This window comes from Symphalangus syndactylus, chromosome 16 (genome assembly GCF_028878055.3).
Source record: "Symphalangus syndactylus isolate Jambi chromosome 16, NHGRI_mSymSyn1-v2.1_pri, whole genome shotgun sequence".
Lineage (NCBI taxonomy): Eukaryota > Metazoa > Chordata > Mammalia > Primates > Hylobatidae > Symphalangus > Symphalangus syndactylus.
Genome location: NC_072438.2, coordinates 50,487,894 through 50,513,098, shown reverse-complemented (window position 1 = coordinate 50,513,098; position 25,205 = coordinate 50,487,894). Strand labels below are relative to the sequence as shown.

The following is a 25,205-nucleotide window of genomic DNA, read 5'->3' as shown; positions in this document are numbered from 1 at the left end:
AACTATTATATTATGATTCTCGCCCACTCCTAAGCATGCCCTGCACCGCCTCCACTGCATCCCTGAACTGAAAGACTCACCTTAATCCAAGCTCTAAAATCTCATAAATATGCCAAGTTTGCCCTTTCTGCTCTAAGATGGTACTAACACTGTGGTAGTATTGTTCCCCTTTACTGTAGTAACCAATAAACTCACCTGTCTCATAAACATGTTTTTGGTGGTACTTTAATAATCCATTATTGAACATATCTAAAAGCAAGTATTTCTCCTTTGAACAGTTCCTGCTCCTCTTTTCTCTCACAATTCTATTAATTAAATATTTGCCTTTAATTTCATAGTAACTGGCTTTTCTCAGGGTTTAAAGAACCAGTGCACTAATTATGTTCATAATGAAAATAAAACCAGATCGCTTTTTAAGTTCATCTTCTTAAAGGCACTGCACTAAAACTGTACCTTTCATAAATAATTTAAATATTATTATTTTCTTCTCTCAAACTGGTATGCCGTAACTTTCTATTTGTCTTCTATTTATTTATAATATTGATATCAGCATTCACTAAGAACAGACAAAAGAGAAACGTTTCCACCTGGCCACATGATTGGCACGAAGGCACATGGTCCAAGACAGGTAATTTAGGGTTCTCTCTTAAGCTTTCTCTGTCAAGTTATGGATTTTTTATTTTTTATTTTTTCAGTTGCTACTAACCAGGAATCATGCAAGTCAATGTGCATACTCTCCACCATGTAGGCAAGGGTTGGCTAACTTTTCTGTAAAGAGCTAAATAGCACACATTTTGGGATTTGTGGGCCATTTGATTTCTGTCTTTATTACCCAGCTCTGCGATTGTAGCATGAAAGTCATAGACAAAATGTAAATGAAGTGGTAGTGTTCTATTAAAACTTTATTTACAAAAACAGATGGTAAGTTTTTGACGAGCAATTTGTAGTTTGTAAACTCCTGATTTAGAATCCACATGATAGACAGATCATGACTGCGTTATTTGATCACCAGAATTCATTTCTATTTATTTGCATTTGATGCAACTTGATGTTATCACAGCCAAGAACAGAGAGATGCATACTCTGATAATATTGATTGAGATCTGTGTTAGTTACCTACTGCTGCATAAGTAATTACTCTAAAAAGTAGCAGCTTGAAGCAATACACAGTTATTACCTCTTAGTTTCTGTTTGTCAGGAATCCAGAAGTGGCTTAGCTTGTGTTTTAGTCTCAGGGTCTCTCCTGAGGCTCAAATGGGGTTGGAGGATCTGCTTCCAAACTCACTACTTGTTTGTTGACAGGTTTCAATTCCATGTGGTCTGTTGACTGGAGACCTCACTTTTTTTCCTATGGCATTTCCATAACATGGTATCTGCTTTCCTTCGGACAAATGACAGAGACCCAGTGAGCAAGAAAGTGAGTGCCTAAGACAAAACCACAGACTTCCGATAACATAATTCTGAAAATAACATCACTTCTGCTATATACTGTTGGTCACACATGCCAACCCTGGTACAGTGTGGGAGGGGAGTACACAGAAGTGTGAATTCTAAGAGCCAAGGATCCCTGGGGGTTACCTTGGAAACTGACTACTGCAAGGACCTAGATGCATCCATCTTTAAATATGCCTGAATATTTCTCTGCATTTAAAAGTTAAAATAACAAGTATCTTTCTGGTTTAAGTTTGTTTGTTCGCTATAGTGATTAAGGTGTGTTTGTTTGTTTGTTTGTTTCTCCTTATTCTATAAACCTAAAAACACAAAATCCGATTATGGTGGTTTGAAGAGAAGAGGGTGATCAAGGGAGGGAACTCAGGAGTGTGTATTAGTCTCCATAAGTAGTCAAGTGGAGTGGAGGGCATCAAGAAATAAGATTTCTGCAGCTCAAGAAAGGAATGAAGTTGAGCTGAATTCCTGCCAGCAAAGAGGACAAATAAAGGTGTTTCATACTGATCCATCTCTGATCAGAGATGAGACACTGGACATAGAATTAAAGCAGACTCTATGTCAGGTTCAGTTTATTTTCCTATGTAGGCTTTAAGAGCAGAAAATAGGAATCAGAAGTACAGTTGAGACAAATTGTACAAGATAATAAGACTTCAATGGGATCCAATAAAAGCACTGAAACTACTCAAGAATATCTGTTATTGGAAAGTTCAAGTATGAAAAATGCATGTTCATTATTATAATATAAAACACATTTGCTATTTAATAGCTACAGCTACACAGTGGTTGAGACTTTCTGAGAAAATCTGAATAAATCACACCAACCAAGCCCAGAATAAAATAGAGTTATAATATAAGAATATCATTAGGATTTGTCTTATGGCAATAAATCATTTTAATAAAACAGCTGTTAACAGTGCACACTGAATAGCATAAGGTTTTTTTTCCCCTAGGAGTTCTTGAAATAAACTTCTTGCACAAACTACATTAAAAAGTATTCTAAAACACTGAGATATATGATTTTTTTTTTTTTTAATGTGGAGTCTCACTCTGTCACCCAGGCTGGAGTGCAGTGGTGTGAACTCGGCTCACTGCAACCTCCACATCCCACATTCCAGCAATTCTCCTGCCTCAGCCTCCCAAGTAGTTGGGATTACAGGCGCCTGCCACCATGCATGGCTAATTTTTACATTTTTAGTAGAGAAGGGGTTTCATCACATTGGCCAGGCTGGTACTCAACTCCTGACCTCAAGTGATCCAGCTGCCTTGGCCTTGCACATTGCTGAGATTACAGGCATGAGCCACGGCTCCTGGCCCTATAGGATTTTTTTAATACTAGGAGGTAAATAATTTTAAGTACATACACATGGGTAAAATGAAGAGTGCTACTAAAAAAATTAATACAAATATAAATACTTAGATATTTTCTCCTAGTTTTACTAAATATTACAAAACAAAGAATAGATTTATAAACAGTCAAAGCAAATACAAGATGCTTCTAAATTCTGTAGAATTCTTTTATATGCACTGTTTACTCAGATAAACATTAACAACGTTGACTAAGGTGAAAATGGCAAACTTACCCAATAACAACAATGTAATAATAAAGGAAAATATGATATCTAATTTACTAAATAATATACAATTTTAGTTGATCACAACATAAAGTTTTTAATACCAGCAAAGTAAAATATTCATGTAATGGTCCATCGTTATAATGATTTTACATTGTATTTGTCTAATGAAAGTCTTCTTGTTCATATCAGAGTAATCTTATTGTTAATAAGAGTCCTTAACTCAAATTACAGCTAAAATTGCGTTATAGGGAAAGGCCTTTTAAACCAACGTAGCGGTGAACATACTTTATTACTGAAATATACACATTTTTAGTGCCACCTATTGGTAGAAAAAAGAGATTTACATAGAATTATTTCATTTACATATTTGTGGAAATAGGTGATGTATAGTGAAAAAAGGTACCTTAAAAATATGAACTCTTTTGAAATGGTTTTAAAATTTGTAATGGATTTGCTTATTGACCTATAAATATGATAAATTGCCCACTATTTAAGGAGTTTAATAATTAAAGAAAATAATTTCTGCATATGCTATCTTTTAAAACTATTTTAATTTTTGTGGTTTTCACATTTTTGCGTTAAGAAGTCAAATATAAAATTCAGAGGTAGATTTGAATAGCTGGTTTTAATTTGCTTGGAAAAACATGTAACTACTGCCTATTGTCACATCCATGTGTTGGTTAAATAACATAAATATTGTACTTCCTTGTTAAAATATCATATTTACATTGAATTTAGAAATACTTAAACATAATCTTTGTCTGTCTTTGGAGATCTAATAACAACATCCTTGAGAGTTTGAATGTTTGTTGACTGTTTATGATACATATTAGCAAAATATCATTACCATGCTATTAAATAGAGTACAATTATATATTATTAGGTACATTTATCTGCTATTCATTCCTATTTAAAAAAATTTAAAAAGCATCCAAATAATGCATAAAATAAAATCTCAAATAAAATGCAATATGCCATTGGTAGTAACACTTGGCATGGAATATTAACTTCTTTTTTTTCTATTTTAATAATTTTTCAAAGATCATATGCTATTTTAAAAATCAAGATAAAATATTGGGACTAACCAGTAAATCTGTAGTAGTCCAATAAAAATTGACACAATGTCCAATTAATAACTAAAAAGTTGTGTCTTTCCAATTAACCAATAATATAAAAATAATTTGGATTTTTATTACTGTTGATTTTTAAAAAGTAGTATAGAATCATAGAGTCCAAATTTCCAATGATCCAGTGATTTATAACAATTAAAAGCAATTAACAAGAGGGTTTTAATTATCAGAAAGTCTAATTTGTACCATACCTCTATCTGTATTAGAAATAATTTTGGGCCGGGCATGGTGGCTCACGCTTGTAATCCCAGCACTTTGGGAGGCCGAGGCGGGCAGATCACGAGGTCAGGAGATCGAGACCAAGGTGAAACCCCGTCTCTACTAAAAATACAAAAAAAATTAGCCGGGCGTGGTGGCGGACGCCTGTAGTCCCAGCTACTCGGAGAGGCTGAGGCAGGAGAATGGCGTGAACCCGGGAGGTGGAGCTTGCAGTGAGTGGAGATCGCGCCACTGCACTCCAGCCTGGGTGAAAGAGCGAGACTCCGTCTCAAAAAAAAACAAAACAAAACAAAAAAAAAACAGAAATAATTTTGATTATATGACCAAGATCCTCCATAGGGTGTGCAGACACTAGGCAATTTTTTTTTTTTTTTTTTTTTTTTTTTTTTTTTAGACAGAGTCTCACTCTGTCATTCAGGCTGGAGTTCAATGACATGATCATGGCTCACTGCATAGGCAACTATTTTTGTGGAGCTCTTTTTATATAAACAATTTCGTGGACAGGGCAGTGGGCCAGGGGGCAGTGGCTTGTAATCCCAGCACTTTGGGAGGCCAAGACGGGTGGAGCAGTTGAGGTCAGGAGTTCAAGACCAGCCTGGCCAACAATGGTGAAACCTCCTCTCTGCTAAAAATACAAAAAAAATTAGCCAGGTGTGGTGGTGCACGCCTGTAATTTTAGCTATTCACAAGGCTGAGGTGGGAGAATCGCTTGGACCAGGACCCTGGCAGCAGAGCTTGCAGTGAGCGGAGATCACACCACTGCACTCCAACCTGGGTGACAGAGTGAGAGTCCATCTCAAAACAAAAATGAAAACAGAAACAATTTGGTTTAAAATATTTTATAATTTTATGGCCCATGTCAATGAAGATTAAAAAAATTGAGAGTGGAGAGAGGTACTTATGTATGTGTTTATTTTTCAGTGAATACACATAAACATTCTTAATAATGTCCAGTCACCATTACTTTCTGTGCTTGTCCAGGAGATATCTTTTCACATTCTTTATTTTCAAATGCAATCTGCCTAGCTAATTTCATATCTTTAACCCGGAGGAAAAATATAACAATACTACTGTTACAATGCCATGGCCTGTCAGAATCTATTTGTATTAAAACATTTGGGTCTTCTTGCTTCTGCGTTTCCTAATGTCATTTATGTAATGCAGATTACATCTTTATTCTTGGCACAGAATCATCCATTATGACACCCATGATTATTGGCATCGAATGGCTCTCAAAGGTTGTTACTATGCTTCATTGACAATAACAACAAATCCAAGTCGTACCTAGATTATTCAGGGAAAGATAAATAAGAATACATTTCATGACTATGTTAAATTTATTTTTAACATAATACTGTAAACACAGAATAACACATTGTTCAGCCATATCTTCTCTAGAACTCTTTAGGACACAATTACTACATTCCTAGGTTGTGATCAGATAATGCTGGCTGAACCCCTGTTTTCCACACCACATTACCCAAACAGTCATCCTTTACCTTGTTCACAACACCTCCTTCCCCTGCTGGCATCCAAAGCTGTCACCCCAACCCTTCCATGAGCTGGGTACCAAGTGTCAGCTAGTTTTTGGGAATGGCTGAGCCTATATTTCTTTTGTCAATATTTTTATCGTGGTAAAATACACATAATATAAAATTTACCATCTCAACCACTTTTAAGTGTAGAATTGTGTGGTATTAACATTCATAGTGCTGTGTAACCATCACCACTATCCATCTCCAGAAATCATTTTATCTTTCAAAACCGAGACTCTGTACACATTAAACAAATCTGTCCATTCCTAACTTCCTCCAGTCCCTGGTAACTACTATTCTACCCTTAGCCTCTATGACGTGGACTATTCTAAGTATCTACCTAATGGAAGTGGAATCGTAAGGACTGACCTTTTTGTAATGACTTATTTCATTTAGCACAATGCTCTCAAGGTTCAACCGTGTTGTAGCGTATGTCAAAATTTGCTTCTGTTTAATGGCTGGATAATATTCCATTGTCTCTGTATATAGTACACTCTATTTATTCATTCATCTACTGATGAACACTAGGATTGTTCCCACAATTTAACTATTTTGAATAATGCTGCTATGAAAATGAGTGTGCAAATGTCTCTTGGAGACCTAGATTTTAATTATTTCAGGTATGTACCCAAGAGTGGAATTGCTGGATCATATGGTAATTTTTTTAGATGTTTTGAGGAACCACTATAATGTTTTCCACAGTGACTACCATTTTACATTCCCACAACCAATGCACAAGAGTATGAAGTACTCTATATTATCACCAACACTTTTCTGTTATTTTAATGGTAGCCATACTAATGTTTATGATGTATTATGTCACTGTAGTTTTGATTTGCATTTCCCTAATTATTAGTGATGTTGATCATCACTTTTTGAGATGGAGTTTAGCTCTTGTTGCCCAGGCTGGAGTGCAATGGTGCGATCTCGGCTCACTGCAACCTCCGCCTCCTGGGTTCAAGCGATTCTCCTGCCTCAGCCTCCTGAGTAGCTGGAATTACAGACATGTGCCACCATGCCCGGCTAATTTTGTATTTTTAGTAGAGATGAGGTTTCTCCGTGTTGGTCAGGTTAGTCTCCGACTCCTGACCTCAGGTGATCCGCCCACCTCGGCCTCCCAAAGTGCTGGGATTACAGGTGTAAGCCACCGTGCCTGGCCAAGCATCACTTTTAATAGTCCTTTGTCTATTATTGAATCAGGTTGTTTGAGGTTGTTTGCTTTTTGTTAAGTTTTCAGGAGTTATTAATATATTCTGGCTACTAATCTCTTGTCAGATATATGATTTCCAAATATTTTTCATTCTCTAGGTGGCTTTTTTGTTCTGCTCTTTGTGGTTTTTAACACACAAAAGTTTTAAATTTTCATGAAGTCGTATTTTTCTAGCTTCTCTTTTGTTGCCAAATTTTGTTTGCCAAAAGGAAAACAAAATTTGGTGTTATATCCAGGAAATCACTGACAAATTCAACCTTTGAAGCTTTTGCCCTGTTTTTTCCAAGAGTTTTACATTTTTAGCTCTTAAGTGTAAGTCTTTGATCCATTTTGAGTTAATTTTTATATATGGTGTTAGATAAAGGTCCAGCTTCATTCTTTTGCATGTGGATATCCATTTTTCACAGCACCTTTTGTTGAATTGACTGGTCATTCCTGTTGAATGTTTTTGGCACCCTTGTCACAAGTTATTTGGTTACATATGTAAGGGTTTATTTCTGGAATCTCTATTTTATTCCATTGGTCTATATGTCTGTCATTATGTTAGTACCACACTGTTTTGACTACCATATCATTGTTTTGTTGTGTTTTGAAATCAGGAAGTATAAGTTCTCCAGCTTTGTTTCTCAAAATTGTTTTGGTTATTCAAGGTCTCCTGGGATTTCAAATAAATTTTAAGATTTTACTTTAATTTCTGCAAGAAAACATTATTGGGATTTTTACAGGGATTACATTAAATTTGTAGATTGTTTTGGGTAGTATTGACATCTTAATATTAACTCTTCCAATCCATAATTATGGTATACACTTCCATTTATTTTGGGGGGCAGTATTGACATCTTAATAATATTAACTCTTCCAATCCATTATTATGTGATACATTTCCATTTATTTATGCCTCCAATTTCTTTTAGCAACATGTTCAAGTTTTCATCGTACAAGTCTTGTGCCTTCTTGTTTAAGTTAATTGCTAAATACTATTCTTTTTGATTCCTTTGGATGCAAAATTCTTTTCCTAATTTTCTTTTTAGCTTATTTATTGTTTATAGTAATGCAACTGATTTTTGCATGTGTTGACTTTGTATCTTGCTACTTTGCTTAATTTATTTATTAGTTGTAAAAGTTTTTCTGTGGATTCTTTATGGATTTCTGCATATAAGATCATATCATCTGCAAACACCGATAATTTTATTTCTTCTTTTCTAGTTAAATGTCTTTTATTTTTTTCTCGCCCAGCTGCTTTCACTAAAACTCCTGGTGCTATGCTGAAGAGGCAGTGCCAAAGCAGACATCCTTGCCTTATTCCTGATCTTATAAGAAAAGCTTTCGGTTTGTTTCTCATTGAATATGACATTTACCGTGTTTTTTATTATACATAACTTTTTTTTATATTTAGGCAGCTTTGTTATATTCCAACTTTGTTTACCGTTTTTATCATGAAAGGGTGTTGTATTTTGTCAATGCATTTTCTGCGTCATTTGAAATGATCATGTCTTTTTTTCTACCTCATTCTTATTGCAGTATGGTATATTGGTCAATTTTCATACATTGAACCATCTTTGTGTTCCAGGAATAAATCTCACTTGACATGATGTATATATTCCTTTTAATATGCTGCTGATTTGATTTGCTAGTATTTTGTTGAGGATTTTGGCATCAATGTTTATAAGGGACATTGGCCTATATTTTCATTTTTCATATAGTGTCTTTTTCTGGCTTTGGAATCAGGATCATGCTGATGTCATAGAAAAATTTAGCAAGTATTTCCTCTCCAATTTCTTGAAAAAAAAAAAAAATGAAGTAATGGTGTTAGCTCTTTAAATGTTTGCTAGAATTTACCAGTGAAGCCATCAGGCCCAGGGCTTTTCTTCGTTGGAAGGTTTTTTTTTTTTTGATTACTTATTCAATATCTTTATTAGCTATAGCCATATACAGATTTTTTAATTTCTTTGTGATTTAGCCTTGGTAAGTTTTGTGTTAATAGCAGTTTGCCCATTTCATCTAAGTTGAATTTGTTGGTATACGATTGTTCTTAGTACTTTTATAATCCTTTCTATTTCTGTAGAATTGGTGGTAGTTTCTGATTTTAGTATTAGGGATTTTCTCTCTGATTTTCTTAGTGTAACTAGGTAATGGCTTTTAAATTTTAACAGTCTTGTCATAGAACCAACTTTTGGTTTCCTTGATATTTTCTATTGATTTTTTCCCTACTTTATTGTTCTATCTTCTAATCTCTATTGTTTCCTCCTTTCTGCTGTTTTTCAGCATAGTTTATGTTTTCTGGTTCCTTGAGTTGTAAAGTTAGATGGCTGGCTGGAGCTATCTTTTGTAAAAAAATGTCTGCCACCAATTTCACTGCACTTAGCTGAAAGAGACAGAGAGGTAGCAATGTGGTTATAACATGGGCAAGTGCGAAAGCTCAGGTTCACACACAAAACCAGTAAGATCACTGCAGTAGCCTAGAACCCTGAATGTATTTTGTGTGAAATTTAAGTAAGCCTCACTCAAAACCACCATTTTCGGGTCCTGGGTGTTCCTTGTGAACTTTACAAAGGCTAAGCCCAAACCAGCTCTTCTTTCTTACTTGACTTCTAGGTAATTTTTATCTGATTTCTTAAGAAAAGGGGATGCTGTCTCTTCTTGAATTCCTTTATCATTTCATAAACATTGTATCTTACTCCATGTGTTGATAAATAATAGAGAACATAAATATAATTAAAAGCTTTGGCTTTCGACTGGGTGCTGTGGCTCACGCCTATAATCCCAGCACTTTGGGAGGCCGAGGCGGGCAGATCACCTGAGGTCAGGAGTTTGAGACCAGCCTGGCCAAGATGGTGAAACCCTATCTCTACTAAAAATACAAAAATTACCCAATCATGGTGGCGGGTGCCTGTAATCCCAGCTACTCAGGAGGCTGAGGCTGGAGAATTGCTTGAACCCAGGAGGCGGAGGTTGCAGTGAGCCGAGATCTCACCACTGCACTCCAGCCTGGATGACAGAGTGCAACTCTGTCTCAAAACAAACAAACAACAACAACAACAAAAAACAAAAACAAGAAAAATCTTTGGCTTTCAAAAATAAGTACATAAACGCTGGTTTTAGAAGTCATAAACTGGGCATTGATTCTGTTCTTATTTCTCTTGCAGCAATCTTAATTCTTCTAAAAGGCACGTGGAAGTCTCTGGCTAACAAAGAGTGGGTCATGAACAGAAAAGTAAACAAAAGTAAAAATGAACAGAAAAGTTTTTAAAAAAGCCAAACAATTAATATTCCAAACAGTAGTGATTAATGTTATTATCTTTCTCTATTTTACTAGTGAATTTCCATAAGATTATATTCAAATAATCACTAATCCAGTGATTATTGTTTTTATTTTTGAATTGTGCCTACAGTAATTTGGGATTACTTCTTCTAAGAAATTTGTGAAATAGATATTATAATGTGCACTTTAACAATAAGGAAGTGTATGACTGCTATTGTTTTAATGTTTGTCCCCTCCAAAATGCATGGTGGGATTTAATTGCTACTGTAACAGCATTAAGAGATAGGAACTTTTAAAAGTGATTAGGCCATTGGGATCCATTCTTATGGGTGAGTTTAATATCTTAATAAAATATATTTTTGATATGGACTCTCTATGTTGACCCCCTGATGTCTTTAAATGGGAGAATCCAGCATTTCCCTTGTCTTCGGAGGATACAACATGCAAGGCACCATCTTGGAAGCAGAGAAATCAGGCCATGGACCTGCTGATCCCTTGACCTTGAACTTCCCAGACTCCAGTATCGTGAGCCAATAAATTTCAGTTTCTTATAAATTGCACAATTTCAGGTATGCCATTATAGCAGCACAAATAAATTGGTACCAGAGAAGTGGAGTGTTGTTATAACACAGCCTCAAAATGGGAAAGTGGCTTTAGAACGGGATAGTGGAATAGAAGCTGAAACAGTTTTGAAGTTAATGCTTGAAAAAGTCTTGTGAGGGTTCAGAAGAAAAGGAATGCTATAGGGAAAGTCTGAAACATTTTAGAGATTACTTAAGTGGTTGAAAACAGTGTTGATAGGAATACGGACAGTAAAGGCAATTTTGCAGAGGTCTCAGATGCGAATGAGTAAAAGTCATCCTTGTTGTAAAGTGGCAAACAACTTGACTGAATTGTGTCGATGACTTAGAGCTTTATGGAAGGTAGAATTTAAGATTGATAAACTAGGGTATCTGTCAGAAGAAATATCTTAGCAACAAAGCATTCAGGGTGCTGTGTGGCTTCTTTTAATTGTGTATATTAAAATGTAAGCAGATAGAAATGATTTAAAGAAAACTTATGATTAAAAAGGAAGCAGAACATAAAGATCTGGAAAACTCTCAACCAGATCATGTAAAGAATAAATAAGTGTGCTCTGGATGGAATACCAAGAGTATGGTCAACCAACTGTTTGATAAAGAGATTACTATGGATAGGAGGAAACCAGGTGCTATGCATTAAGACAATGGGAAAAAGACCCCCCCAATGCATTTTGGACATGTCTGAGGCTGTCCTTCCCATCACAGGCTCTGAGCCCTACCGCCTTGAGGGCAGAATTGTTTTGGAGATGGGCCCAGGGTATGCATGGGACCTCAGTGTCGTGGTCCAGTGTAATCTAGGGTCTTTGCTTCCCACATTCTGGCACAGTGCTTCTCAGCCATTATAGCTGTGGATAGAGTAGGCCCAGGGCAGGCTTGAGCCACCGCTCCAGATGGTGCAAGTGGTGAGCCTTGGTGGCATCCAGTTGGTGCTAATTTTGCAGGCGCACACTATGCGGGAGCTAGGGAGGTATGGCTCCTCCTCATAGATTTCAAAGGGTGTCAGAAAGAACCTTGGGGCACAAACAGACTTTTTTCAGGGGATGAAACACTGCAGAGATTCCCCACTAGGATAACACCTAAGGGAGCAATGGGATCAGGGCGACCTCAAGACTCCAGAACTGTAGATGTACCAGCATGCCATGCCAGACTGGAGAAGATGAAGGCACCTGACTCCAAACCATGAGAGCTGCTTTTTGGGCTAAGCCCAGCCAAGTCATAGGGGTTGGGTTTCCTGAGGACTTGGGGAGGTCCAGCTTACACCCCAGTGTGTCTGGAAGATGGCATATAAAGTCAAAGATTATTCCCAAGCCTTATGATTTCATGTGCTGGCCCTGTTGTGTTTTGGGCTTACTTGGTACCTGTCACTGCTTCCTTCTTGACTATTTCTTTATTTGGGAATGGGGATGTCTATTTTATTCTTATCTCACCATTGCCTTTTGGAAGTATGTGACTTGTTTAATTTCATGGGCTCATAACTGGAGTGAATTTCCCTCAGGGTGAATTATGCTTTGAGTCTCATTCATATCTAATTTAGATGAGACTCTGGACTTCGGACTTATGAGTTGATGCTAGAACAATATAAGACTTTAGAGGCTACTGGGGTGGAATAAATGTATTTTGTATTTGAGAAAGATGTAAGTTTTGGGTGGTCAGGCCAGATTGCTGTAGTTTGAATGCCTCCTCCCAAGTTCATGTTGAGATTTAATTGCCATTGCAACATATTAAGATGTGAGGCCTTTAAGATGTGATTAGACTACAAGCACTTCACCCTCATGAGTGGATTTAGTGCATTAATAAAATGAATTTTTGGGTTGATTATTCTCTCTTGACCCTCTGCCTTCCTGCCATGTGAGAATCCAGCATTCCCCTGCCCTCCAGAGGATGCCACATGCAAGGCACCATCTTGGAATCAGAGAAACTGGGCCCTAACCTAGGGACACCTTGACCTTGGACTTTCCAGCCTCCAGAACTGTAAGTTAATAAGTTTCTGTTCTTTATAAATTACCAGTAAGATACTTAATTTGTGGTGGCAGTATGTTAAGAAGTTTGAAGGAACTAGAATTTATGTCCTAGCTCAGTCTGATATGAATTGTGTGAATTTTTGCATGCATATACCTTCTCTACACTTTAGCTATGTCACTTACAACATGTAAATTCAGAATGAGGTTTCTGTAAAAAGTGAAGAAAATAATACTTGTATGATGTTTAATGGTGATTGGCAGATGTTAACTAGTCGATAAAATAAAAGTCTAAATTTCAAAGTTATAGATGAATTACTAAAAGTTTGAATTAAACACACGTTTTACATTGCACACAGACTTTTCAGCAGCAGAGGCCATAGTGGACCTGCAAATGCAACAGAATTAAGAGGATCAGAGTACACATAAATTTTTCTTAAATGAGTAATTTTAAAGAGCAAAAGATGCCCAATTCACTGAGCATGCTAGTCACATGAATGCATTTGGAGTGGAAACAGGAATTGAGAAATCTCTGTAGGAAGTCCACAAAACTCAAGATAAAGTTTGCTTGTTTCTAGATTTGTTTGTTTTATTTTCACTTTTTGATTCCTCTTATTGTTTCCCCTGTTTGCTCTTTTATTAGATCATGGAACCATTTATCAACACAGGAAGAGCTGAAGGAGAGAGAACTATGTGGTTCTTTACTTCCTAATCTTGCCGCCTCAATATCAGGCCCTGATTTAAAACAACAACAACAGCAAAAATAGAAAACAAAACCCATGACATAAATGAAATGTCTAAATAGCGGCTGTCAAGTCATACACCTTTCAAAAGGGAGTATCATGAAGTATTCATTGATCAATATTTACAAAGCAGTTCATATTTTTTTAGAATCATGAAGAAAAATGACTTTAATATTAAAAGAAGACAACTACCAGAAAAGGGTATGTTTTTATTATATTTATTAACATGAAGAACATTACTTAGAGTAAAATTCTTAGACATAAAGAATTAGACTGCCTGAGCAAAAGGGGGCCTAGACGTAAAAATTATCCTGTATACTGTGACTATTATGATGACTATGAACCAGAAAATCCTCTTAGACACCCATTCCCCTCCCATATTTACATTACTTTCCAAATTTAATCTTAAAAATAACACTGATTAGAAAGTGTGGAACCATCATGGGGCAAAAATAAAATGTAGATGAAATCTTTGTTTTATATTGCAATGGAAATGTTCAGGCAATGAACAGACATTTATCAAAATCATCTGTTGATTGCTCAGTCTGGCTTAAGAATACTAAAGAGCTTTTCTTTTGCATGCAAATAAATATTTACACAGCTCAGTATTTATTAAAGATGGTTTATATTTTAATCGATGTTGGTGCAGCAATCGTGTTTGGGGGATATTCTGACAAATGTCCTTTACTGTAAGTGAGTATAAATAAAGGTATAGATATAAACATATAGATAGATAGATACTTCCTTTTCCTCCTCCTCTTTTTCTATCCTTCTCTCTTTTCCCCTCCACACTCTTAGTGAGATGGGGTGCAATTTGGGATTCTGAGAATTCTCTGAGGAGCAGAAGTCACCAAAATCTTACTACCAAACCTCCTGGCATATCAGATCATCCCAGGAGGGAAATTACCCAGGTCAAAGCAGATTAGCTCGGCATAATAGACTCAGGTTTTGGTTTGTGACATAAGAACACTGCATGATTTGAACGGACAACTTCCCTTATATAGCTCGAGGGATTATGACCACAAGTGACAGAAATGCGGCAGAGAAAACAGTATCCCATTTCTGCTTACAATTAATAAAAAATAAAGTCAGTAATTAAGGTGGCAGTTCAACTATTTTTTCCAGAGTGTTCTGAATATTTACCTGTTTAGCACTGCAGTAAGCTTACAAACAGATACATATACATTAATTAAATGTATTTAAATTTTAAAACATTAAAAATGATTCAAGTAAATGGAAAGACATTATAGGAAGAAAAATCAATATCATAAAGATATAAATTCTCCACAAATGGATCAATAGATTCAATGAACTGTTCATAATATAAAAGTTTAATATGACGTAAAGTAAGGAAAGAAACCCATACATCTATCTACAGAAGAACAGGTTAATTAATTGTGGTATATTTGAAAAATGGAATATTATTGAGCTATGTCAATGAACAAACTTTTCACAAACATCAAATGGAAGATATTCAGTAAAACAACAACTCTTATTAAAGATATTATATTTTATTATGTCTACTGAAGATAATATTTATTAATTTTGATTCCTGCAGGGATATTTACCTGAGTAGAGCATTGTTAAAACTTAAATATTTTTCCATTGCTATTTCAGTATACACTGTACCACATTAATTTAAAATGATACTGTAGCAACATTTAGCTATGTTGAAAATGGCTGCTTTTCAACTCAGAAAGGGAAAAATGGACAAAAATTCTCATGCGAATTTTTATTTATACATAAATAATTCTGTCTTTATTACTCAATGTTATTGATTACTCAGGAGTAAAAACATGGTAGTAACAAATTTAGAACAATTTGGAAATATATATTTGGCCTGAAAACATGCATACTACCGTTTTAATTTTTAAGAGTTTTTTTAAATATATATAAGGAAAAATGGCATGGTAAAGCAATGTCCAAATGTAGAAGTAGGAGTAGCAACTTCAATAATTCTTAAGAGTAGAAAGCTGATAATAGTTGTCCTCAGTCTTCGTTTGCATATATAAGTAGCAATATTTCTTTTACTATAGCTTTTCTTTCTATTTTTTTTATTTTATTGAGCTCTCCTTTCTCAAATCCTCTCTATAAAAATTTTGGGCCCTCAATGAAATGACCTTCATATTTGAGTGCCAAAGAACCAGAGGATTTCAAATGTTCCTGATAAAGAGGAGTTAAGAAATACATTTTTATTCAGTATGCCTATCCATACTCACTTACATTCAACAAGTTATAAAATGAATACATCCACTACGTTATGTCTCATAGGCAGTTTGAAAAACAGAACCAAGGATTTGAGTTTGGGAAACCTTTGCTAGTGCAAAGACTCATGGCACGACAAGCACCAAATACGCTTTAAAATATTTATTCAGATTTATTTGTGTTTCACTCTGATCCCTCCCTGCCTCTCCACCCACCCTCTTACCTGTGTACAGATTTCTAACATTATCTTCTTGAATGTACAATAGTCTCATCTACAGTTTTTTTCTGTTGTAGATATAGCCACTCCAATCCATTTTCACAAGCAGCAAGTGACATTTGTGGAAAATAGAAACCAAAATCCTACTCTAAAAATAGATTATAATGTGGTTTCTTTCTGGCTTTATTTTCTGCTACTCCCCACATGCATCCTCTCCTCCAGACACACCATCTATTTATAGTTGCTAGATGAACATTTTACAGTATTTACCATAAGTATAGGTTAGGATTCAATCATGGAACCAGAACAACTGTGAGTGATATAAAATAAAACACATTATAAGGATTTATGCCTTACAAAATTCTGGGGAAAGTGGGTGAAGTAAAGTTTCAGGGGATGGTTGAAGCATCAGAGAAAAGTCACTTACCAAGGAGACGGCTAAGGAAAACTGGTGAAGAAATCTATGGAAGAAGTTGCCTCTGTACCTGGTGGTGAGGTAGAAGTTGCTTTGCTCAGTGGATAAGCCATCAGGAAGAAAAGCTCTAAACAAAATAGAAAAAAAAAAAAAAAAAAGAGAAAAGACAACCTAAAATCCTTGAGAATAAACTGGTATTCACAAAGACAAATCAGAATATGCTTCATACCCAAATGATACAGGTAATCTGCAGAAGAAACTCGTGTCTTTCACCCCAGAGTTGCACACGTGTCTGACTCAGGACTTGGAAAAGCTGAAGGAAGCGATCTGACAGCAGGCAGAGGAGCTGTGGGTCTATGCTCACCAGTGAGAGAAGCCCGTGAATCAGCAGCAAATGTGCCAAGGGCTGGCCATGCCTGGAGGCTTGCACTAATCTTCTGTAATGACTGCTGCTCCCCTTGTACCTTCCAAATCTCACTTGAAGCTCCTTGTGCCAAATCCTAATTATACAGGGAAAGTAATTCTAGAAAATTCTGTGCCTGCTTAGCTAAAATCTTATAGTAAAAAACCACCACATTCTATTTATGTGTATCCCCTCCTCTGCCTGAAGAGTCCCTTCACCTCAGTGTTACCACCTCATCTAGATAATATCTCCTCCCCCACAGAGAATTCTCTTTTAAATGCACAATTTGTTTTAAATATCTCTTCTCTCATACTTTCTAACTAATGTTGCTAATGTCTATTATAATAATATGTTATAAACCATAATTATTATAACATATCATATAATTAATGTCTAAATATTATATTTTCTTCATTTTACATTTTTGAATTTTCTAATTTTACTAGCTTAAATTTCACTCCTTTAAACTTGTGTTTAAGTGTTTAATATTATTAAAAATTATTTGTGGAGGAAATAAGTGAACACTATTTATCACATCCTACTCTATATATCGAATTATTTATCTGCTATCCCAATTGTATTATATGCTTCTTTTTTTTTTTTGAGGACAGGACTGAGTGGTCTTTTGGTGTTTCTGTATCCTCAGCACTTACTAAATGCCAGAGACATTTTATATGTTCAACCAATTTGGTTCAACATATGATTTTATATACATCACTATCTTCCTTTCTAACAGTCAAAAAGGAGTCTTTCTTGACAGTTTTGTATATTTGTCACAAGTTCATACTAATTGGCCACATAGTCAGAGGGCACCTAATAAGTGCTGCAAAGTGTTATATTTAAATCGATACGTGTTTCTTTACGTATAGCTGTATGTATACCTGACAATTCAGGATGTCTGATGTGTTCATGAGTGGATAGATACTTCATGAATAGGACAAGAAATTTTAATGTGTTCATAATATTACTTGTCAGAAAGCCAAGTCATTGATCATCTTTATAATTCTCACAATGAATGACTCTAACTCATGCATACAGGCCGTTGATACTTGCTGTCACAATATAAGAATTTCAGTTAAATGTTCACAGATAAATTAGATCACTTTTGCTGTTTGGATATCTGCTTTGCGTCATCACTTTTACAACTTCTCTTATCTTTCTGTTAGGCTTATAAGCTCTCTGCCTACAAATTTGACTGAGTAAAACACACCATTTGAAATATACATTTTCACATCTTAGAGAAAAAAATCGTTAAACTACTCACCAGTTGAATGTAATTTAATTCCATGCCAGTTTACTAGGCATCACATTTATTCAGCCTAATGCACTGTGTTCTGATTTCTAACAACAGAAGCCAGCTGATTTTCACAGTCAATAACAATTTACAGATAAAAATCAATCTGTTTTACTTGACTGGATGGCAAACACCTGACAAATATTTATGTTTTTAGCTGTTTTTTGGTTTTTTTTTTCCCTAAAGGCTAAACACTTTTAAAAATTTCAATTTGATTTGTTTTGTAAAATATTTTGGAGTTGTCCTCCCTCTCTTATTCTCTTTTCTCAGGAATTCCTTGCCCATCTTTACACTTCTCATGCCCCCTTATTATTTTAATTTTTTTCTGCTTACACATTTTAATTTTTTTCTGCTTACACTTCTCATGCCCCCTTATTATTTTAATTTTTTTCTGCTAAAAATCTTATTTAGGGCCAGGCATGGTGGCTCACACCTGTAATCCCAGCACTTTGGGAGGCTGAGGCAGGTGGATCACTTGAGGTCAGGAGTTCAAGACCAGCCTGGGCAAAATGGTGAAACCCCGTCTCTACTAAAAATACAAAAATTAGCCGGATGTGGTAGTGCACTCCTGTAATCCCAGATACTCCGGAGGCTGAGGCAGGAGAATTGCTTCAACCCTGGAGATGAAGGTTGCAGTGAGCTGAGATCGCGCCACTGCACTCCAGCCCAGGTGACAGAGTGAGACTCCCATCTCAGAAAAAAAAAAAATCTTAAAACCTTTTAGAGAGAGTCTTATACAACTTCCACTTCTGATTATGACAGATTATATTTTACCAGACCAATCTCTCTGTGAAAGCAACAACTGTAGATGATGTATGAGTTACAAAAACAAAAACAACGAAATTGCTCCTTAAAGCCATCAGAGAATATTCAATAAAATCAAAATGTGAGTGGCCAAACTCCAGAACAGCAATGGCTTGATTCACTGGATAAGACACTGACTGACACTTTATTGATGCAGAATCCATTTGAACAGAAAGTAGGGCGTCAGCGTGTTTTCAGCCTCCCAGCACTAAGAGACAAAAACTGAAGTTCTGGGCTACCAAGGCAGCTAGGAATTGGGAAACTAGGATTTTGGAGAATAGGAAACCACATGCATTTTGTCCATTTTTCTCCTTATAGTACTTGCAGATTTTGAAGATGAATGGAAAAAGAGGATAAGAAGCCAAATATAAAGTGAAAATGGAGAGGCCAAAGCTAAGGACAGCCCTTGGTAGCCTTGCAGTATTGAGGAAACAGTTTGAGTTCAGAGCAAACCAAGGAGAAAGGACCCCAGTAAATACCCAGGCTTTCAATTGCAACCTCTGAAAGGAGATATTCAAGGAGGAAGAGGAAACTGGAAATTGATTGGTGCAGAATAATATAAAACCCCTTCTCCAATCATTTGCTCCAGACTGATGCAAGGTATTCTGTTCCTATTTGGTTGACTTTCCAATATAAATAAATAAATAAATAAATAAATAAATAAATACACACACAAAATCCTTCCAGGAGGAACATCACGTCACCTTGAGTTTTTACAGTACTTTCTTATACAATGATCTAAAATGGCCCAGTATGTCTAGAGATAGGATCAGAAAGAAAAAAAAATAAGACAATGATAATAATAAAAGATAGATAAAAAATGGCAGTTTTTAGACATGAACATTAAAATAATTCTTACTTATATGTTTAAGTAAATACAGACAATATTGTAAATTTCTCCAGTGAGATAGAAAGGTTCCAGTGACAATCTCCTTTTTTTGTGTGTGCGATGGAGTCTTGCTCTGTCATCCATGCTAGAGTGCAGTGGCATGATCTTGGCTCACTGCAACCTCCTCTTCGTGGGTTCAAGCGATTCTCCTGTCTCAGCCTCCTGAGTAGCTAGGATTACAGGTGTCCACCACCACACCTGTCTAATTTTTTTTATTTTTAGTAGAGATGGGGTTTTACCATGTTGGCCAGGCTGGTCTCAAACTCCTGACCTCAAGTGATCCACTCGTCTCGGCCTCCCAAAGTGCTGGGCTTACAGGAGTGAGCCAACGTGCCTGGCCAAATGACAATCTAGAAGAGATTCAAATGACAATCTAGAAGAGATTCAAATGGCAAGTCAAGAACTAAAAAATGAAAGGTTTAACATGAAGAGCTCAATAAATGAGTTTAACTATTTTTTAAATAGAGTATACAATTATTAAACTGAAATACAGGATAATCGATTGATGCATAATAATATCATGAGAAAAAATGAAAAAGAAATTAGTATAATAGCTATATACAACTTAATGAGAAATCTAACATTTTGTTCTGAAGTCCAAGAAGAAGCAGTGAATCAGGATAGGGTAGAAGCAAAATTTTAAGGGATAATGACTTGGAATTTTTCTTTTTCTTTTTTTCTCTTTCTTTTTTTTTTTTTTTTGAGATGGAGACTCGCTCTGTCGCCCCAGGCTGGAGTGCAGTGGCATGATCTCGGCTCACTGCAAGCTCTGCCTTCAGGGTTCACACCATTCTCCTGCCTCAGCCTCCTGAGTAGCTGGGGCTACACGAGCCCACCACCATGCCCTGCTAAATTTTTTTTGTATTTTTAGTGGAGATGGGGTTTCACCATGTTAGCCAGGATGGTCTCGATCTCCTCCTGACCTTGTGATCCACTCGCCTCGGCCTCCCAAAGTGCTGGGATTACAGGCATGAGCCAGTGCGCCCGGCCATGGCTTGGAATTTTTCAAAACTGACATAAGACATTGAATAAAAGATTCAAGAGCTCTAAATAAAGGCTCACTAAAGAACTCTTGCACGTGGTGCATGTACTCTTTGCAGAGACTTTATGTGAGGTTTTACATCATCACGTATACAGCTCCATTTTAGAAAATGTCCCTGAACCTGCTTTCCAATAACATTTATTGCATCAATGTATAGACAGTGTGCACAGTTCTTAACATGAGAATCACTGTAACAATCTGACCAACAATACAGTTAGCTGTTTCTTACTGTGAACAAGAATAAATGTTCTGATATCAGGCCTAAAAATCTCCTTTATGTAGCTGATTGTATAATAGCCTACTGCAGCACAGAGGAAAGAGGAAAATTGATTCTTAACCTATGATAGTAATTAGCTTTTATGCCTGAGAATAAGGATTTATAGTAGCTCTTAACAGCTGTCTGAAGCCAGTGGGAAAGAATCATTAGACAATCTACTGTACTGGAGATTTACCTGGGCCAATCAGAAACTGGATTATGTTCATGCATGCATGTGTGATATGTATTAGTTTTGTGCATATCTCCTTGTCCTGCATAAATGTACATCTTTATTAAGGATTTGTATGCTTAAAAATGAGAATATATATATATATGTAATCTCCACTAGAGGATTTTGATGACTTTATATAAAAACATCTTTAAACATATCTTATATTTAAACATGTTTTGTAATAATAGAGTAACCTCAGGTAATGTATTGTTTCATAATAATTCTCTAATTATCAGATAAATGTTTTTTCCAACACTATTATTATAAGTTACTTAAAGACTCTCTTTACACTTCCCAGCGTTGTCAATACTTTTTTACCTTGCCTTAGAAACTCAATATATGCCTCTTTTTCATATGTACAGTTCACCACAGCTTATCTAGAGGCCAAATCCGAAAGTATATGACCTGATTTGGGCAGAGTTTTGGCTTTGTTCCATTTGCCTTCTCGGGCCCAATAGGTGCTAATAAGCAAATGCATTTCCTTGATAGTGTTGAAGAAAATAAACAGACCTGCTCTTGGGCACCCTGTGTAACTCAGAGCTGTGCACCCTTAGCCAATTTCTCCAAATCATGTGCTCCAGTCCTTGGTAATCTCTTGCTGAGTCACAGGTTTGAAATGTGTTCCCTGCAGGACTTCCTTGGCACCAGCTGTGTTCAGGTAGAAATCTCCATCTGTGGCTCAGAAAAGCTACGAATAAAGGTTTGAGATCAAGTGTAATTAAAGCTCTTTCAGAAACTACATAAAGTATTCAACTAAGAGTGTAAACTTTAAACTAGGTCAGTCATTTTACACATTCTGAATTGTGTTTGGTGTTTAATGTTCACTCTGACACAGAAGAATGAATTATGCAACTCCAATAAGTACATCAAAAACAAATAAACAAACACAAAACCTTCAAAGCAGTGCCACGCTCCTGGAGTTTCTGTCTAAACTTAGCATTAGATTTTTGAAATAATATTAAAATATTTTTGGAGATAATTAAAATATTTTCGTAGAGAAGATGAAAAGAATCTAACGCTTCTTAACATTTTTGGTTTCCCTTTTCACTATTGCATTTAAGGAAAATACAAAAATAAATGCATTTCCCTTTCAAGGAACTTAGAATCTGATAGAGACACAATGCAAACAGGTAAGTGCAATGTAGTTTAATATGGTGCTATAGTAGAGCTACTTTGAGAACAGAGTGGATACCTTGAGGATCCAGGGTTGTGATAGGTATACTGAGTTTTATAAAATTAGTTGGAGACACATAGATGAAGAGTAGTATGTTGTTTCGTAAAAAGCAAATGGGCAGGCAGATAGAGTAGAAGATTTGACAGACGGAGCTGTAGAAATGGACAGGACTCACAACAAGGTGTTATCCTAACATACTAATTAATATGGGTTTTATCTTAAAGGGATATAGGAAAGGTATGCTTAGATTTGCATTTGATAGAGAACATTAAGTTGACAACATGAAAAATATGGCCATATTCACACACACACACACACACACACACGTCACTTTTACACAATTTGGCTAAAGCAATTAAAAAGTGGCAAAACCAGTATTAAAACTAAGGCATCTATGTTCCCACATTTTATTTTGAAACATGTTTTTACTTTTTGGAAGCACTGTAAACTATTTTCATTAACTTCATCAGAAATCTATGGAATAGGTACCTCTATTGTAGATATATTATAATGGTCATAAGGAGATAAAAAGAAGGAAATGGAGTTTTGTAGAGGTTGAATGATTTATCTCAGGCCACAGAGGAAGAAGAAGAGAATGCAGAATCTCAAGTCTCATGCTTCTCAGCCCAGGCTTTTTCTTTGTACCAAATTTCATTACCCAAAATGAATGTTATCCGCATATTTATAGAAATACGAATGCATCATGTAATCCTAAAGGAAAACTTTTCAGTCATTTCCCAATATTGTACATTATTCAAGGTTATTATTTTCTAATACTTATTAACTAACCCAGGCCTTTCTAATCATGTATTAACATTTCTTATAACTGCACTTATTTCAAGTTTTTGTCCCATAAAATAAAATTAAAGTAGAAGTGTATTGGTAAGTATTACAGTATCTTGAGGAAGTTAGTATGTCATTGTTTCTAAGCATTTAGTAAAATTTTAAGAAAAAACTTATTTTTAAGATATTCTTCCTTAAAATTTCAAAATCACTTTTTAGTTCTTTTTATTACAGCAGAGTAATTTCTTTAAATAATCTGTCCTATGATTTTAATCAGTCGAGCAAAGTTATGCTCTCTTTTCGGTAATAAGACAATAATATAACAACTTTGTTTCCATTAGAAAAATACATGAACAAATCAATCCTATAATACACTTTGCAGGCTGCTTTCATTTACTTAGATTGTGGATCTCATGGCTATGTAGCAGAATTTTGACATACTCTACCTTGAATGGAATTATCAATTCAATACATCTCATTTGAGTGTCGTGAATCCTGGAGGCCTCTTCCCTGTAAGCTTTATTTTTGAAAATACTGTTTCCACACACTACCCCAGCCACAGTAAACTTATCATTACCTGATGATACAATGACACACTGTAAGTTAGAGCACTAATCATGATTTTTGCTAAGGAGATATATTATGCATAGAAGAATGCACAGTATTAAAAGTGGAAGATCTAAACCAAAAGTAGAATACATGATAGCATATCTTGGAAAGAAACTAATGATACTTACATGTCCACCATGATGAGGACTCTAGGGGCATAAATTTACCCCAGGAAGAATGTCAGAATGCCATTGTAGACACAATGGCAGTTCCTAGTCCCCATGAAATATTCACGGTGCTTTACAAAACAATGTGGCAGTATGAAAATACATCATTGATAATTAAGAAATGACAAAGGTGCTAGAAGTCTCAACAACAATGTGTAACATGATATTCTTTGCTCACGTAACATACATATGTATGTGCAAAGAACTGTAATTTACAACCCCAAATGAAAAGTGTGGGTTGCATTATGATTTATTAACTACATCTTCAGCTTAAATATTCATGTTAAGAAGAGGGAGACCTCTCCTTTTCCCCTGAAATATGGTTTCAATAATAAAAAGTGATTTTCTCTCCATGCACCAGTTTAAATGTTACCTGAGGCAGCTTCTCAGAGTGGCCCATAGCAAGTAATGAGCCGTGAGACAACTGCCAGATGGTTTACGGGTTTATTCATTACAAGAAACAATCACAGTTTATTAACAAAGGAGAGAAAAAAAATAAAGCCAAGTGGGCTTTAAAGCACAAGATGAGATATATTAACACAGTAGAACACCAGAAAATTTTGATTTAAGTTAATTGTCACTTCGCCATACACTGATTTTGGACTCAAATGCTCGGCAGCTAATTAGGAAGTTATATGACAGTGCCAATGTTTCTTCCGACTAGATATTTTAAGTGGTGGACTATGACATATTAATATATGCTGCTTTTCAGCCAATCATTATCAATCTTCCACATGGATAAACATATGGTATTATCCTTTGAGGTATTATTCACTGTATAAAATTAGAGCCGTGTGAGAATTCTCAGGGAGCATACAAATGAAGACCTTTTTTTTTAATCTCAAAAGTCTGCTGTGTCATAGTAGCACAATCAGATGACTATAGTTACAATGATTTAGTTTATGTTTTGAAATGACTAAAAGAGTGAAATTAAAATGTTCCTAACACAAATACATGATAAATGCTTGATGTGATGGATAACCAATTACCTTGATTTAATCATTATACATTGTTGGCCTATATCAAAATATCGTGTGTCCTACAAATATATATA

General features: G+C 35.6%; 2 long non-coding RNA genes across 3 annotated transcripts in view; one reads left to right on the top strand and one right to left on the bottom strand.

The window, feature by feature from the left end:
- LOC129464669 (uncharacterized) overlaps positions 1–16,847 on the bottom strand; it is a 37,902-nt gene extending 21,055 nt beyond the window's left edge. Inside the window, exons 1-3 of one of the 2 annotated variants that reach the window (XR_008651653.2) lie at positions 16,728–16,847; positions 16,511–16,625; positions 1,178–1,381 (exon numbers count right to left, since the gene is read on the bottom strand). This is a non-coding gene — a long non-coding RNA (uncharacterized lncRNA). Of the gene's footprint in view, positions 1–1,177; positions 1,382–16,510 lie in introns of both variants that reach the window. The other variant, XR_008651652.2, reaches the window with a different exon arrangement.
- Positions 10,496–14,710, top strand: LOC134732740 (uncharacterized). Its single transcript, XR_010116219.1, has 2 exons — positions 10,496–12,931; positions 13,562–14,710. It is a non-coding gene; the product is annotated as an uncharacterized lncRNA (long non-coding RNA).
- Positions 16,848–25,205: the final 8,358 nt, after the last annotated feature.